Consider the following 7694-nt stretch of genomic DNA (forward strand, 5'->3'; position numbering starts at 1 on the left):
GAATTTCATACTCAAGGCCTTTCTGAGCAGGGTTAAGCTAGTTAGACTCATTGAGATAGAGCAAGAAGACATTTAGAAAATATCAGAGTGTGACTGGATGAAATATGAGGATAAATGCAATTACTTTTTCTTTGCAGCCATAAAAGAGAAGAAAGAAAACCATAAATCTTATATGGTCATTGGAGGACCTAAATGGCAACAGGTTGTAGGGCAAAGATGAGGTATCACAAGCTTTTGTGCAATACTATGAAGGTTTACTAGGGGAGGATGATGGTATTCAATGTAATGAAGCTACACTTGAAGAATTAGCTATCAGGAGGGAGGTGAACACAAAGGAGGCAACAAAACTAGTGGTCGGAAACCATTACATCTGAAGAAATCCAAAGGGCTCTCTTTGATATGCAAGATAATAAGTTGATCACCAGGGACAGATGGTTTTAATGTGTTCTTCTTCAAGAAAGCTTGGTCCATTATTGGAGAGGATTTTGCAAAGACTGTTAGTATTTGAGCACAATTGTATGCATAAAGGTATGAACTCTACCTTCTTATGACTCATTCCTAAAAAACATAAGCCCTCTAGGATTGATGAATACATACCAATTACATGCTACAATGTGGTCTATAAATGCATATCAAAGGTTATTAGCAATAGAATGAAACCCATTTTGGCTCTTGTGATAGATCTCAATCAATCTGCTTTTTCCCGCATACACTACAAGAAAAAAGGCTTTATATCACTGTTAAAAACAGTGACAAAAAGTCTTTTGTGACGGTTTTTTTTTTTCCAAAACCGTGACGGAGTGAGAGTCATTTATTTTTTTCCCAAAACCGTCACAAATATTTGTTCCAGACTAGCCTCTCTACCATAAAAAAACGGTAACAACTACTCAAAACCGTCACAACAAATCATATCATTTGTGACGGTTTTAAATAAACGGTTATGCATTCATCCTTTTAACGGTCACAAAATCATAAAAAACAGTAACAACTGCTCAAAACCGTCACAACAAATCATATCATTTGTGACAGTTTCAAATAAACAGTTATTCATTCATCTTTTTTAACAGTCATAAAAAGTATCATTAGTCATGACTGTTTGGGTAAAACAGTGATATGTATATATAAATATATTTTTTTTTATTAAAAATAATAATAAAACGTGAATATATATAAAAACCCCCAAAATTGGGGACCTACAATAAACTACACACCTGAATAAACTACATATCTGAATATGATCCATTAAATTTCAAATAACACTCATATATATTGCTAATTTCATTGAAACATTCCAATCCCATTAGATAACCAATATATATTTGTACTTAATCGTAAAACGTAATGAAATAAATAACACATTTCCAATCTAATTCATATAAATATAATCAGCCTAATCCAAATCCAAATCCAAATGAAAAATAATCTAATCTCACAAATTCGATCACCCATATATATGTCTCTTCAAATTTTATGGTCCATCTTCATCTTGAGGATAGTTCATAATACATTCTTGGATGAACATAACAAAATCCATTCGAACTTCATTTATTTCCTTTGTCGGTGAAGGCCTTTTTATTGCTAAGATTTTTTATCCAAATATAAGAAACAAGTTTAATATTTTGCAAAATAGAGAATAAAAAAGTTAAAAACACAGTTGCTAAAAGATATCAAAAGCATAAATTAAGTTAAAATGTGAGAGGTATTTTATTTACTTTCAATGACAAAGGAGAAGGATCGCCATTATGTCTCGCGATAAAGCGATTGAGTGAATACCACATTGTTTACCGTCACGCTGCAGAGGGCCCCCGCAAAAATATCAAATTATCAAATTGAATCGGGGCAAATTACTTATTAGGGGCAAAATTGTATTTTCGAACAAATTAGTTCTAAATAGAAAAAATGCAATCGGAGGCAAGGGTTGAGCAATAAGAATTGCAAATACCAGTGTATCAACCAGCTTGTTTGTAACTCAGATATTAGGGTCCTACGATCGATGTCAAAATATTGTCATTGTTAAAATGATAACCACACAGGATAGGAACATTGTTAAATTAGTTTCCAGAGTACAAAAGTTACATTAATTATTCAAATGGAAAAGCTAATGGTAAAAGAAAAGAAACGAGGTGATGCTGCTTCACTTCACTTAACCCTGGAAACTATTGTAACACACACCATCATCTGCTCCTTCAATGGTTCTAGTCAGTTCTCTACATCACCCTACTGCTCCTGTTGAATCCCCACACCCCACATTCATAACAAAGGTGAAACTAATCAAACTAGTTTAGGAAAAACAAAGAGGATATAGAAGTATTCAAATAGAGAAATTAGGACATGCCCATCGCATGAATATATCATTAAGTAGACATTAGTTACCAATTTAAAACCAAATATTATATGCCATTTTTCATCTACTACTTTTGACTCTTCGTAATTACTTCGATTAATCTATTTCTTTAAAGACAGAATCAATGTTTCACTTTTACACATTTAATTGAAACCCATCATCTTATTCGAGAACTAAAACGCGTATACTATTCTTCTTTTTTCTATAAATATGTTTTCATCAATACCAAAGCAAAGTCTAGTTTCACAAGGAAAACTATTATACGAGAAAAATCAAATAGCACTTCTTCGGAATACATGTGAGCATTTCTACCATACGTAAAAGAAGCGAATGATATTTTTTCGAATTTATGGTTCTCATTCGATCTCTCAAGTGGGAAAGCCTTCTTCTCTAAGACTGCTTTCTCATTCCTACTCTTCTACCCCTAGTCTCAACCAGCCTTCAACATTAGCCTACTACAAATAATCAATTTATGTTCTCATAAGAAACACTCATTATCTCAAATTTTGCACCTGTGTTTTAGTATGTATACTGTATAATGTGGTGTTCCCTAATATTCCAACCCATATCATGAGTCTATAATAATATGACATATGCATGACTTTATAATATTGCCTATGCACATGGAGCCGAAGTGGCCATGATTGAGTGTGTGATTCTAGTTGTGGCATGATTAACCATTCTCACATGGGACAATTAGGCACATGTGGCTTTAATCCGCTAAATCTTCAGGTGAAGCATCAAGAACTCCTCTCAATATTTTTTCTTTTCAAATCTATTACCTTCCTAAAACCTCTCTTGAGCCCCCAACAATCTTAATAGAATTTGCCCAAGAAGTGAATTAGTCCGATAAAAAAGTAATTGTAATTATGTAATATTGTAATTAATTGCATACCCAAAGAATCTATCAAAGTAGTTTTATCTCCGTGAGCTTAAAGCGAAAAGCTTACATCTTATAGATATCACTCCCCTGCCTGAGCTTTTGTGTTTTTTGGGACAGTTTCTCATACTAAAATTACCATTCGTGATTTCCCGCTTGAATTACCATCCGCATAATACTCTTTACTTTAAAGGGGAAAGACCCTGGGACGCCGTGAAGTTGCTTTCTCGCCTTCACCGCGTAAACTAGGTACGCCATTTAGCTTTTGAATAGGTTCCGTTCTAAACTCTTTACCATCTCCTAGTCGTACTTTTAAGTGTCTATCGGATTATGTCATTTAAAGCGACCCTGACGAAGACGCTTATCTTATCGCCCCATCGAGAGTAAGGCGGGGAAGAAGGAAAGATATGATTAAGAAGCGAGGGCGGAAAGCAAGACCGACCGATCAACAAAAGAAAGCTTAAGGCCACAAGCCAAGAGCAATCGGCCGCGGTTTGGAAAGGCAAAGGGAGTTGTCCGCTGGTTTGTCTTTGGCGATTGCACCATAGATAGAGCGGGTGGTCGATCCGGGATTCTATCGCCCTACCCTTCCGATATCGTCCGCTCATCCACAGCTCTCTTCCGAGCCCACTATGTTGTAAGGTCGCATCCCCTTCGGCCCAATACCGGCCGGGCGCTTTTAAGATCAAGGAGGGGCTGGAGCTTGTTTAGAATCCATCCGATCCCCAATTCATTCTTGTTCACCCGGTGAATTGTGACCTCCAAAACAACTGGCCGCTTGATTTATTTCAGAACCAGCTCCGCCATCAAGCTTGTTGAGGATCCACTTGAGACAAGAAGGCAGCGTTGGAATTGAGCGCCGCCTCGCCTACTTCTACTCGAAAATGGGCGAACAGAGTGCTGTCACTAATACAAATACGGCACCCATATTAACCTACTTCGTGAGGTTACGATAAAGAAAAATCACTCTTTCTTCAGAAATCGTGATCCGTAGCTCGGGCCGCTAGTACGAGACTGCCTCGCCCGAACACTTGAAGGCAGCTAAAGCAAAGACGAAGCTCCGTGAGTCCGTGCTCAATACATCGATTCTATTGCTGCTTTTGGTGCTTCTATCGTCATAAAATGAGATCCCATCGACGATAACTATCGTCAGAGTCCTAAAACGTTGGAAAAGTCTAAGTATAAATGGGCTTATAGCTCGTAAAGTGCTTTTCTAAGGCTGCCTTGAGTTGACTTTGATAGACATATTTCGGTTATTTCCGCGTTGCAAACTAATTGAAATCTTGTTTGATTAAAGCTATAAAGCTAGTAGAACAAAGATAGCCGGCTTGAAAGTAAGGAATAAGTGCAGAGGAATCAACAGCTGGGGAGGACTCGAGATAGATAGATAAATAGCGGTAAATCTCTTCCAGCACCTTACCTAAGGGTACGGCTGCTAAGCAAATATGCGTTGTTATCTACAACAAGCCTTCATTCTAACTTGCTATAGACCACCCCGGGGTTCGCACCACGCCCCACAATACCAGATACCGTTACAAAAGTTCGGCACTGACCCAGCTTGTTGCTATAGACGACGAGACTGACTTGTGCTTGGGCGAGGGTTATGCCAGCTTTGAAAGCATTGATGATGCAGAGACAGCTATCCAGGGTCTGAAACAAAACTATGGTTCGTCCATTAAAGGCCTGTTTGATGCCAATTTATTAATCCACTGCTTCTTGCTAATATGTTTGTTTGTAAGTGATAATATAGAGATGTTCAGGCCTTCAGGGTCCGATAATTGACAACTGAAACTTACAGTGTGAATGACTATCTTTGATGTGAGACGAGGCTTAGAGATGCACTTGAAATTTATTATTGCACTTCTACTACTCGTTCCTCTAAATTGTTTTCCTTTCCTTGCACACAATCCTTCTTATCCGGAATTTGGATGTACTTTTTATACAAATACTTTGAGGGTTCTCATTGCAAAAAAATTGAAGCAAATGGGAAACTGTATAGATGTGTTGTGCAGAATCAGTAGTTCTACAGAGAAGTTTATGGGAGGGTTATGTATATACAGACTCTTAAACGATAAGACTCAGTGTCAAATAAGGATGGTTTGTTATGGAAAGTAGGAGATGGTTCTAACTTCTTGCCTGTGTTTTTATGCTGAACCTTGGATAACCTATCGACCTATCTCAACAAAACAACCTGTCTAAAAAGCCTTCTCGATTCTATCCTAAATACAAACACAAATCTCAACAGGGTCCCAACAAGTCCAAGTTACTCAAAACCTCACTTGGAAGTTGGAACCAAAGTAGGATAGGAGAGGTGTTTCCTCAGGCTCTCACTAGTAGTAAACTAGTGAAAATTCATCCAGAAATCTCTGATAAAATCATTTGGGTTGCTAACAAAAGTGGTGAGCTTACAGTCAAGTCAGCTTACAAACACATAAACACGGAGGGAGACACATATAGCTGGTGGTTCTTGCCCTCTTGGATCAGTACAAAAGTGTCAAAGACTGTTTTGACAATAGAAGTTGTGAAGGTGATGTAGGGTGTATCCGTTGGTGCTTGTGGTTTGGGTCTGATTTGAACCTAAGAGGTAGAGGAAAACAGGGACAAAACCCTCAGAGACTGACTTGAGGAGGCAATACTATGGAACAACAATGAAAAAGAGGAGACGCTCAGATATGTACTTACCTATTTCTCGCTGATGATGTATGAGATATGTAGCTGTAGAAACAAGCTGGGATTTGGAAACATAGAACCTGAGATAATGTAAAGGGTGATGTCTTTCAAGTGAAGTAGCGGAACTAGGTATATCCGAGTACATTATCCAAATTCAGAACTGCAGTCCCACGTATCAATATAAGAGGGACCAACGCAGACTAGAGACTGAAGCACATACAAAAATCCTGTTCATAGATGTGAGCCAGATCACCTAATTGACCTAATCTATTATTTAGAATTAGTCATACAGTTAGTAAAACAGAACCTGTCATCACTTTGAACAAAGACCAACTATTTAAAAATAGAGGGGAGAATTCACTTCTGTTGGTCAGGTAACAATCTTCTGACATGTTAAACTGTTAATATCCCACATGACATGGAAAGGGTCCTACGATCGATTTTGACCGGTGGTCTATGTAATGTAGATCGGATGGATTAGTTTCCTCTCGCTTTGAGAGGTGTATTCCACGTCAAAGTCGCTTGATCGGATATTGGTTTGACGCTTTAGGCAGAACTCTTGTCATCATTTTGGTAAGCTAATTTTCTGTGGATATAAAGAAAATAGTCTATGATGATGCTATGGGGAATGTGTATGTTAGGATGTAATACAATTTTTACAATTATTAATGAAAAGGGGTAGGGGACCTCTCAAACAACCTCGCTTGCTTATAAAAAAAAAAAATAGTAACTGTAATCGTTTACCTTGATATGGTGCCAACATGGTTTTTGAGAACTTCTATTCACTTGGATCCCTTTTAAAGCTATCAACGCACTACAAGTTAAAAATTTAAGCAATTAATGTCAATATAAGAAATAAAAAAGTCTACATATATAATACAAAAAGTATACCAATAAATGCGTATGGAAATAGTTACGCATTGTTGATAATGATTTCCATGTCACCGGTGCATTTACCATGTAATGAATCCAACCAATAAACATCCATACTAGACAAGTCGATGACAATCACAATCCAATGGAAGCTAAAACCAAACAAGTTATTAACTAGCATTTAATATGTATTTGTAACCAAATATGAGTTCAACAAAACCAATATAATATATGTCCATACCTTGGGTTGTAAGGAATGAAAACAATTTCATTCATGTTTGCTTCCCTCAGCCTATCAAGAACAAGTTTAGTTTTTCTTTTGAATCCACAACACCAAGACAAACGGGTTGACAAAAACAAATATCCATCTCTAGAACAAACAAATTTCTCATACAAGCATCCGAAATGTGAAAACACAACTCATTTTATAAGCGCAGAGAAACATTCAATAAAATAGTTAGTAACAACATAAGTTTTATCACCTCATATATGCAACCATACAAGGAGACTCGACAGATTCAAGATTACAAACATCCTTCACGCCATTTGTCTCTATGTATGAAAACTCTATGTTATCTCCGAATAATTCTTGTCCATATGGAAACTTAAGTCGACCACTTTGAATAATTGTACCAATCATGGCACCAAAGGAAGTGCATAGATCGCTTCCTTTGTTGTGGCTACCGACTTAGTTTTTTCGCCTTTTACTTTTACTCGGTTGCCCTATTTTATCCCGATCTTAAACCGAAAAATAAAAGATAAGCATAAAAATTATAATGTCATGTCTAGCAAGGGTGGCCGTAATACGGCCTATGTGTACGCGGACCGGAAGTGGTCTCAGAGGTATCCGGCAAAGGCTTGAAGTGTCCCCGCAGCCGGCGTGTTATGGCCTATGTGTATGTGGAGCCGAAGTGCCGGATGCACATC

At 37.4% G+C, this 7694-nt stretch overlaps 1 long non-coding RNA gene across 1 annotated transcript; it reads right to left on the minus strand.

Annotated features, from left to right (window-relative positions):
- Positions 1-5575: 5575 nt before the first annotated feature.
- On the minus strand, positions 5576-6285 carry LOC147472934 (uncharacterized). Its single transcript, XR_015210637.1, has 2 exons — positions 5907-6285; positions 5576-5801 (listed from the first exon to the last, which is right to left on the minus strand). It is a non-coding gene; the product is annotated as an uncharacterized LOC147472934 (long non-coding RNA).
- Between the last annotated feature and the right edge of the window lie 1409 nt (positions 6286-7694).

This window comes from Coptis chinensis, unplaced genomic scaffold (assembly GCF_015680905.1).
Source record: "Coptis chinensis isolate HL-2020 unplaced genomic scaffold, ASM1568090v1 utg6277_pilon_pilon, whole genome shotgun sequence".
NCBI lineage: Eukaryota > Viridiplantae > Streptophyta > Magnoliopsida > Ranunculales > Ranunculaceae > Coptis > Coptis chinensis.